General features: G+C 44.1%; 1 pseudogene; it reads left to right on the top strand.

Annotated features, from left to right (window-relative positions):
* Positions 1-1,185: 1,185 nt before the first annotated feature.
* Positions 1,186-5,541, top strand: LOC128298850 (dynein axonemal heavy chain 7-like; annotated as a pseudogene).
* Positions 5,542-10,658: the final 5,117 nt, after the last annotated feature.

Raw genomic sequence — 10,658 nt, 5'->3', positions numbered from 1 at the left:
AATCTCACTCGCGACGCTCCGTGTAAAGTTTGCGACAAGGTACTGTTCCCACCGAATCGGACACTCGTGTCCAGACGTGTAATATTCTCTTCGGCCATTTTGTTGTTCAAAAAACCCTTAACTTGGTAGTACTGCTGGTAGAATAACTCACGATCAATTCGCAATTGCTCCGAATCACAATCATCATTCTCGACCAGAAGCTTATCTCGAGCCACTTCAAACGCCAACCTTGCATCTTCTAAACCTTGTAACCGTGTCTCTATTTCTACACTATGCACTAATGCATCGTACTTCGTGATGAAATTAACGAAACCTTGTATAATACTCGCTCGATCGTTGTAAGTACGCGTTAGCTGTTGCAGAATCTTTTTTTCCTTGGTCGCCATTTTATTTTTTACAATTTGCGCGCCTTCTAGCAGCGATGGTGTGATGTCGTAAAAATGACGCTATCGGCACTCACTAGCGATCTCCTTATTGAGTTACACCTTACTGAGTTACCCGTGCCGCGCGGTAAACTAACACTGATGTCCAACTGCTTAGCAACACTATTGGCACCTGCTAAAAACGAGTAGCTCACGCGAGTTACGCTACGTACACTGATTACCGACGCTATCACTCAGCACGATAGTAGTTGTAACTAGTTGAAAGTTCAACGGTCGATCTTAGTGGCGTCACCTTGGTCATTCACCCGATCGTGATCCTCCACTGTTGCACTTACGATTCCATGACGGTTCGAACCGATAAAATTACACGAACCTCACTTTGCAGACCGTGGATAGCGCACAGAATGTTCCAATACGATGCGATACGATCAACCTTTACACACCAACACACTGCCAACTTACACGAAAAACTAGCCCAAGCACGATAGCGTCGCTGGCACGCACTCAATCACACTGTCCACGTTATTGTGTGTCCCGCAGAATTTCGATTACTTATCTGTGACACACGATTCCGTATGGTAGCGAGCAATAACCGCAGTTAACACTTTCACCTAAACTGCTCAAACACGAAATACTCAGGCCAAATATTCTTGGCGCCTATAGTGTAACTCGCTCGCGAGACGCCTTCGACAGTACTGCCATATCCAACAACGGCTACAGACGTTCGCGAAACTTTCCGAAATAACCACTCTTACAAATTCAATACAATTCTTCAATATCAAAATATCCGGTTCGAAGGACCATGTTCAATAGCTCGAATTTCGGATCGCGAAACCACGTCTGAGCCCAATGAGTGCTTGTCGAAGAGTCCTCTTTATTAATCCTTTTTATGATTTTTCGTTTGTCACTAATACTATCAGCTGCTATAATTCATGCCATAATTCCCAATTGGCAAATCCTAAACAGAAACCTTACAACAGCATTGCTGTTGTAAGGGGCTACTCTAGTGTAAACAACGCGCGTTGTGATAACAGTCACAACAAACGGTGTACGGATCGTGGAACCATCTGTTCCCAGGACTTCCAGCTCGTGAACGTACTGGGAAACCCGGTCGATATTCGGGCGTGGAACATCTTCGGTTTGACAAGTGATGCATTTTCAGTGGAGAGTGCTATCATCTTTCAGTAAGAATTGACCAGGGGCTTTGGGAATATTTAGAGAATAGCGATCGTGTTTTTGTATCGATGCGATGGTAAGACTCGAGATGTGAAGTGTAATGTGTGCTCTTTTTCCTCTTTTTAGCAATGCTCGACGCTGGCCTCTGATGATCGATCCCCAAGGGCAGGCTAACACATGGGTACGCAATCTGGAGAAGGCGAACCGTATTTGTATAATACGTCTCTCACACCCTGACTATACACGCGTACTGGAGAACGCCATACAGTTTGGTCTACCAGTGCTACTGGAGAATGTCGGTGAAGAGATCGAACCAATGCTGGAACCGATTCAGTTGAAACAAATCTTCCGACAGGGGGGAACAATGTGTATCAAGCTGAGTGACTCAATCATAGAGTACAATGATTCGTTTAAATTTTACATCACAACAAAACTCCGTAGTCCCCATTACTTGCCGGAAATAGCGGTGAAGGTGACGCTACTCAACTTCATGATCACCCAGACTGGACTGCAGGATCAGCTGCTTTCGATAACAGTGGCGCGCGAACGGCCCGAACTCGAGACAGAAAAGAACGCATTGATCGTGCAAGGGGTGGAGAACAAGCGGCAGCTGCAGGAGATCGAAGACAAGATCCTGCAGGTCCTCTCGTCCGAGGGTAACATTCTCGAGGATGAAACCGCTGTATCGGTCCTAAGCTCGTCGAAAACGCTGGCCAACGAGATCAACGAGAAGCAAATCGTTGCCGAGGGGACCGAACGTCAGATCGATGCGGCCCGTCTGCAGTACACGCCGATAGCGGCCCACTCGACGGTGCTGTTCTTCACGATTGCCGACTTGGCCTGCATCGATCCGATGTATCAGTACAGCCTGAACTGGTTCGTAAACCTCTTTACCGCGACTATCGACAATACCGAGAAGGTGGATGAGGTACCAGCCCGCTTGGAGGATCTTAGGACCTACTTTACGTACAGCCTTTACGAGAATATCTGCCGCAGCCTGTTTGAAAAGGACAAGATACTGTTCTCGCTATTGCTGGCTACGAATCTGCAGCAGGATGCCGGCCAGCTCGGGTCGCCCGAGCTGATGTTTTTGCTTACCGGAGGTGTTGGATTGGACAATCTTGATCCCTACCCGCCAGCCGTTTGGCTACCGGACAAAAATTGGGATGAGATCTGTCGTTTGAAGATTTCGCCCCGTTGAAGGAACATGTGGTTCAGAACTGGAAGCGGTACTTTGACGACGATACACCACATGAGGCATCCATTCCGGAGCCGTGGAATTCCACGGTGATAGCGTTCCAGAAGCTGCTGGTACTTCGATGTTTCCGGGCGGATAAGTTGGTTCCCACGATCGAGTTATATGTGGCAGGTAGGTGAACAGTTACCCTATAGGATATCGGAGATTTGATTATTGTAGACTGACTGTTCCAATCAATCAAGCAATCAATTCCAGAAACAATGGAACCGAAATACGTGGAACCTCCGGCCTTCAATTTGGCTGCATCGTACGACGAATCGAACTGTTGTGTGCCATTGATCTTCGTGCTAACACCGGGTACCGATCCGATGGCCACGCTGATAAAATTTGCTGACGCCCAGGGTCTGGGGGCAAATCGGCTCTTCTCACTATCGCTCGGACAGGGTCAGGGACCTATCGCAACCAAAATGATCGACGAAGGTACCAAGTTCGGCAATTGGGTTCTGCTGCAAAACTGTCACCTCGCCCAGAGCTGGATGCCGACGCTAGAGAAGATCTGCGAAAGCTTCCAACCGGACACAACGCATCCCGACTTTCGGCTCTGGCTAACCTCCTATCCGACGGAACACTTCCCGGTGGTGGTACTACAAAATGGAATCAAAATTACCAACGAACCACCGAAAGGTCTACGCATGAACGTGTCGCGCTCGTTCATGAGCGATCCAATATCCAACGTCGAATGGTTCGAGGCGTGCAAACAATCGGCCAACTTCAAAAAGCTCCTGTTCAGTCTGTGCTTCTTCCACGGTGTCGTGCAGGAGCGGCGCCAGTTTGGTCCGATCGGTTGGAACATACCGTACGAGTTTAACGAGACCGATCTGAGCATCAGCTTGACGCAGTTGCGAATGTTTTTGGACGAGTATGAAGAAGTACCGTATGTGGCACTACGCTACCTAACCGGAGAGTGTAACTACGGTGGCCGTGTAACGGATGATTGGGATCGTCGGTGTTTGAATACGCTTCTAGCAAAGTTCTACACGGCGCAGGTGCTGGAGAACGAGAGAACGGACACTTTGTTGGCCAATACGCTCAAGACACAGGTATGTCGGTTGTTAGGTGTAGTACATCTGTAGTCAGTAACGCCATTTTCTTATCGGATTCAAACTGAAGGATCGTACCGTAAGTATGCCAGGTATTCTTCTGGTTAATTCCCACAGTACCTCACTGATTAGTAAATATAGGTGAAATACATTTAAACTGCCTTGACTGTCACACACTGGAACTTTAAAACAATTTACTTTTCAATGTTAAGTAACTTTATTATCTGAATTTAATGCTACATTCCCAAAATACCCACCATTAGCATTTGCTGCAAATGAAGATAATGTAAAATTAGGTTAAATTGCCAAACCTGGTTCAAAAAATTTTAAACAAAAATTGATTATGTTTCATTCTACTAATTGGCTAAATTTCCATTGGATTTCCACATTCAATTGACAATGGTAGATTCTTGAGGATTTAAAGGTTTGTAAAAAATTGGAAACTGTTTGATTTTGTTTTTAAGTTTCATTAAATTACTGTAACCAATTCTTGATTTTCTAAAACATTAACGTAACGTAAGTAGTCTACTAATTGAGTATGTTATTCTCGCACAGAACACATCAACCGGTGTGTTCAGGGAAACTCCTGCCGAGCTTGTGATTAGCGTATCGTCAAACATTTTGAAGCTTCTTCCGCCAGAGTTTGATCGGGACGCCGCACTGGAGAAGTATCCGACCGACTATCATCAGGTAACTCGTCAGTTCTCGCACTGAGATTTCTCTCGATTACAGGAATGTTATATACACGATACTCCCTTATCTTCTGCAGAGCATGAATACGGTACTGGTGCAGGAGATGGTACCGTTTAACAATCTACTCATCTGCATCCGGGGTAGACTCCAGACGGCTCGCAAAGCCATGCAGGGTCTTGTCGCCATGTCACCAACCGTGGAAGAGGTGGTCAGCGCGATACTGGTCGTCAAGATCCCATCCGTCTGGGCGAAGCGTTCCTACCCGAGCCTGAAAACGCTCGGCTCGTACATTGCGGACTTTATCGCGCGGTTAGAATTCCTGCAAAAATGGTACGACGAAGGCCCGCCAGCAACATTCTGGGTGTCGGGCTTTTTCTTCACCCAGGCATTTTTGACCGGCGCACAGCAAAACTTTGCCCGCAAGTACGTCATACCGATCGATCTGCTAGTGTTCGATAATGGGATAGGGAAAAGGGCAGGATGGGATCTGCAGGAGTCTATACCACGCGTCCTGTTTGATACCGTGCCATACGTGAGTACTGCTTAAGATGGTAAGGTTTTCCTGTCGCTAAATTCATATTTGCTCTTTTAGATTCTGCTGAAACCGATGAAAAAAGACGATTTTGTTCCGCGGCACACGTACCGCTGTCCGGTATACAAGACGGCCGAACGGCGCGGTACGCTTTCCACGACGGGCCACAGTACTAACTTTGTCATAGCGTTGTTGCTAAATTGTGATCCCAATGTGAAACCGGACCATTGGGTTTTGCGTGGTGCGGCTATGCTTTGTCAGCTTAGTCACTAACCGGTTTCAACGCACAGCACGGAGGAAGAAGCATGAAGTATAAAATAGGCTCCTAATGCTTTTTTGCCCCTTTCTGCGATCAATGACGTAGGGGATTTTCGTTTAATGAGGGTTTTTCAGAATTACAAGTCATTTTACAAGCAAATTAAGACATGATACGAAAATAGCACGATATACATATTTAACAAAAGCAACTTTTTTACGTCTAAAATATACAAAATAATTCAATTTTTACAAATATTTCATGGATATCTTATTAAAATTGGTTTGAGTTGCAAAACATAATATAAGCTACACGTGTACTGCTACCGTTCCGTCGACTCAACAATAATAAAGCACCAGGCACCGACTGATAAAAAATTGAGGTTGCAGCACTAGAAAACAAAATTCATCGCATTTAAACTAGGTCGTTACGCCAGGAATAGTAGTTGGAAATTATCACACAGGGAAATCAACCACCACCACCGAATCAACCACCGAAACGGGAAATCAACCACTGATCAGATGCTCTCACTATGCGGCAGATCTTGGAGAACTGCTGACGGAACAGCAACTCTATTCTTTCCATCTCTTCAATGACTTCAAGGCCGCATACGATAGTCAGGTTAGCCAGATAACGGTTACGACGCAATGAACTCTGTTGGAATCCCGGACAAACTTGCCATACTAGTACGAATGATAATGACCAAAGTCGCTAATGACCAAAGTCGACCAAATTACGGGGACCATCTTCTATAAGTCAAAGTGATAGACTCTCGTGACAGCTAGAATTTACGTTTAGTTATCTTCCCAAACGTTGGAGGACTCAATCCCCTCCTTTTCTGCGCTGCGTCACCATCTACTTGGGGTTGTCAGGATCATCAAGTGGCTTCGGATCATACCCCATTGCAAGAGCAAGGTAAATTGATTTGAGTCAAAGAAACTATTAAAGTGAGTATAGCGGCGGATCAAACGGTAGGCGGTGTAGGCGGTCGCCTAGGGCCTCGCCGTGTCGGGGGCCCCAAAAAATTTGTGTAGTAGTAACTTTCCACTTTGCACTTTGCACTATGCAAAATTTGCCTCTTCCTTTCGAAGAAACTTGGTGAGCGAGAGTGTAACTTGTTCAGTTTTTCATCGGAAAATGTTTGCCACTTATTTTTGACGAAATTGTTGTTCAGACTATTAATACGGTTAGATTAGTGTTTTAAGATGTAGAGAAAGACAATTTATTATAGGACTTGTAAATTCAGTTCACCAAGAAAGAAAATCTACAGCATTTTGGATGAGGAACGATGTAACAAAAGAATAAAAATCACTGTAACGTTTAGCATTACACAATTAACAAAACAATGGCTCATAAAGTATGAAAAGAAGCTAAAAGAAGAGAAAACAACTTGCAATATAAATATAAATATAAAAAAGGTTACTTTAAGGTTAGGTTACCACGGAATTTAAAACAAAATTTAACAAACAGAATGTAAAGAAATTACCATTAAAATTGAAATTTATGTAAAAAACCAGGTAAGATAATTTGTTATAACTTTATTAAAGCCTTAGCTGTCTTCGCTTGACTTGCATAATTGCCAAACATTTTCAGTAAAAAATTAGCTATGCATCATAGGTATAGTACAGTGAAGATATATGTTCTCGTTGAAACAGATGTGATTTAAAACACACTTTTATTAATTTCAACTATTCGACAACGTCAATACTAATTCACCTTCTCTTAAGAAAATGAAAACATATTACTAAAGGGTGCACTCCAACTCATTATTGCATCATTTAATTGTTGACGAGTGCAAAGCGATGACATAATGGCAACATGTGTCACCGTTCCCTTTTTAATTGTCACGAGGTTCACGTTAATTTCCACTACGAAATTATGCACTATCCGAGAAATTATCTTTCCCCTCCACATTTACTACTGCTGAAACTGCTGGCAACTAAATGTGCCGAATCTAAAGCCGTGTTTGTTTAACTGTAGCTGTAAACTGTAGCACAAACGCTTCTTAAAAATGGAAACATGCAGAAAAATAACTATTACATTATTTAATAAAAAAAACCTTCATGCAGTACTTTGTTTTTAGTATCTTTAATTTCATCTTTTATTAATACATTCCAGATTTACTTGATTGGTGTAACAAAGTACATGTGTGATATTTGCCATTTCACTAATTCGATGTAAAATATTATTTTTTTTATCCGAGAATACGCGAATTTCTATTTTTAGTTCCAAAGGTACGATACAAGATAACGAAATATGTGTATAAAGAAATAAGATAAAGAAATAGGTGTATAAGAACGGCTGCGATTAGTCGGACATGTTGGAGAAATATCCAACAAACCGAACAGTATCGCCATCTGACGGCATCGAGGCTTCAAAACGAAACACTAACTGTTGTGGTGTGATTTACTTTTTGCTGCCCTTTCCAGTAGGTTTGCTTTCCTTCGCTGCACCTCCACCTACTCCGGGAGCTTTGGATTTGACATCTTTCCGTTGGTGAATCGTTGGTTTCTGCTTGTGATCCCCTTGTGCAGGATCATCCGTACGGAAGCCGACTGTTTTTTTCCGCGAAACGGGTACATTGTCGTTGTAGTTTTCGCGAATCTGTGCCGCCCTGACACGATCTTTGCCATCAGCAGTCGGCTGGTTGGTAGCGGGTTTGGGACCGTGGGATGGACGACCGATACGCCACGGACGACGGGTAACAGGTCTGGCCGCATTGACACGATCTTTGCCATCAGCAGTCGGCTGGTTGGTAGATTCGTTGTTGTCATTTCCCAGCATAACGCAGGCGGGTTTGGGACCGTGGGATGGACGACCAGTACGCCACGGACGACGGTTAACAGGTCTGGCCTTTGTGGCCGTCGTTGGAGCGGTTGCAGATATAATCTGTCGAGGAACACAGCTGAAAGAGCTGAAAGAGCTGGACGATTTGGACTCATCCTTCAGACTCATTTGGTATGCGCAATCGATACAACGAATTTGGCAAATGTGGCACAATCGACACGATTGGGAACAACACGATTGGGAACTTCCATCGACACGATTCGGAACTTCCATTGTGTCCAAACCGTAGAAAGATGGCGTTTTTCCTTTGGGTGCCGGCCCCAATTCGGACGGGTCGTTGAAGCAGGTTGGCAGCATAGATTTTGCCAAAGGTTCATCCTTTTGAGTTTTGTCGCCACACTTTGAACAGCAGCACTCGATTGACAGCCACTTCAAACAGGCCTGGCAACGTTCACAACATTTGAAATATTGCAAACAGCGATTTTCTGCAATTTGGTGCACTGGTCGTGTTTGGCTGGATCGCAAACCAGCAGCTGATTTACAAGTTTCTCCGGTAACGGTCATGTTGTCGTTTATGCGATAAATAATGTCGGAAGTAGTCCTGGAATCTGCAATCGCAACATCATGCACGACTTGCGGCATCATCGTAATCGTTCCTACCACTTCGTTGTCGGCGTCGTGTACGAAAAGTTGAACTTGCACCGGTGAACCATCTCCGGCAGCGCAATCGAGATTCTTCGTTAAATACGCTTCCTTTATAAGAAGCACCCCCTGGAACACGAATCCACTAGCGGGAATCCGTGGAATGCGTAGAGGCACTTCGATGAACTCCATCATGTAAGCTGTGTATAGTTGAACGTATGGTTGCTTTGATGGTAATGTTCTGAATGATTATATTTCAATGTTGCTAAAGGTTTATATTAGACGTATGGTTGCTTCGATTGTAAACTTCTGACAGTAGTTACAGTAGTCCTTTGTAGAACTGTCAAATAGTGCAGGATTTGCTTTCCTAACAAGTTTCAGTCGTCGTAAACAAATTCCTTCACGCTTCTTTGCAGCCAATCAACGAAATGAAAAAGACGTCAATCTGTTGTGGACACTGCTCGGGTCACTATATCGGACGGTGGAAGGTTACGATATCGATGCGGTGGCGTGCATTCAACGAACGGTTTGCTGGTACGTGAAGGAAGCCACCATAGCCGTCGCCGAAAGCAAGGCAACCTCCATTGACACTATCGTGGAAGGACTTTCGAGGGCCGATTGGATGGGACAGTTCATCAGCGGTACCGCCATCGAAGAAGCGGTTCGGACGGCGCGAGAAGCTCGGAAGGGCTGTGAAAAATCATACCCCAAAACTCACATTTAATCATTTAGCCTGTAGAAAATGTTCTACTTACGTTTGTTTTATAATACAGATGCTTATAAAGCTTATTGTAACACATCTTCAAATAATTGTATTTCACCAATGTTTGCTTAACACTCGCTATAATTTCAGGTTATCTCAAGAAGACGATCAAACGGGACCTTCACAGTTACACAGCTTCCCCGCTTCGGTTCAGGAATCTGTGTTTAAAATTGAAGAGTGGTCCACACTAAAACGAAGCAAGGATCGCATCAACGCACTGCGCAAACTGGATCACCAGCAACCGGTGCACCAAGCACAGAGCAGTCAATTGGATCTGACGTCCAAAAACTCCACCGGAAGCGAAGACGTTACTGGCTCGCTCGATTGCATTCATCCCGTGAAGAGTTCTCGCCCGTTTCCATCCTTCGAACATCACGCGGCAAGTCTCACGCGCGTGGACAGAATGACGCACGGTGAATCGTCGGATCCTTCCCACATATCATCCACACCGGATCCATCTTCAGGATGTTGAAGCCTACCATTTATGATTTTTTTTTACTTTATTTACCCGTTGGATAGTCAATGCTGCGTACGGAGGTTTGGTGGTTCAGATGAAATTTTTCCGTGGTCTTGTGCAGACAGGATGCGCTACCAAAATCTATTTGATCGTCTTCCGCTCAAGTATGGCTATACGAGCTTCATCAGTATGGGCTGAATGATCATGTCGAGGTTTGAACCCAAGTCGGATCTATTGGTGCACGAATATCACGAATATGACAAATATGGAAGCAAGAATATTCTCCAATTATTTTGGTGCTTATAAATTAGAATTTTAATTCTTATATTATATTTAGATATATTTAGATTTATAATTTAGAAGAGAGAATTCTTAAATTTATTTTTTAATATATTTTAGAAGCTAGTAGCATAGAAAAATCATGAAATCATCACTCACTTAATGTTAGTAGTTAATGATTTTACCTCTCGCTAGGTGGATTTGTTTCCAGTTCCCCGTAGTACGTTTCTCTGGTGTGTATATTCGACCAATAAACGTACACTCGTACGCAAACGTAAACAACACCAACACCAGCTGGAACGTCGTGCACGCGTTTTGCGGCAAACGCTGTCGCAAATGTATAAATAAAATCGTTGCGCTCGCCGCTGAACCTATTCACGTTCGAACCGTCT

Source organism: Anopheles moucheti, chromosome 2 (genome assembly GCF_943734755.1).
Source record: "Anopheles moucheti chromosome 2, idAnoMoucSN_F20_07, whole genome shotgun sequence".
In the NCBI taxonomy this organism is placed as follows: domain Eukaryota; kingdom Metazoa; phylum Arthropoda; class Insecta; order Diptera; family Culicidae; genus Anopheles; species Anopheles moucheti.
This window is presented reverse-complemented; position numbering and strand designations above follow the sequence as displayed.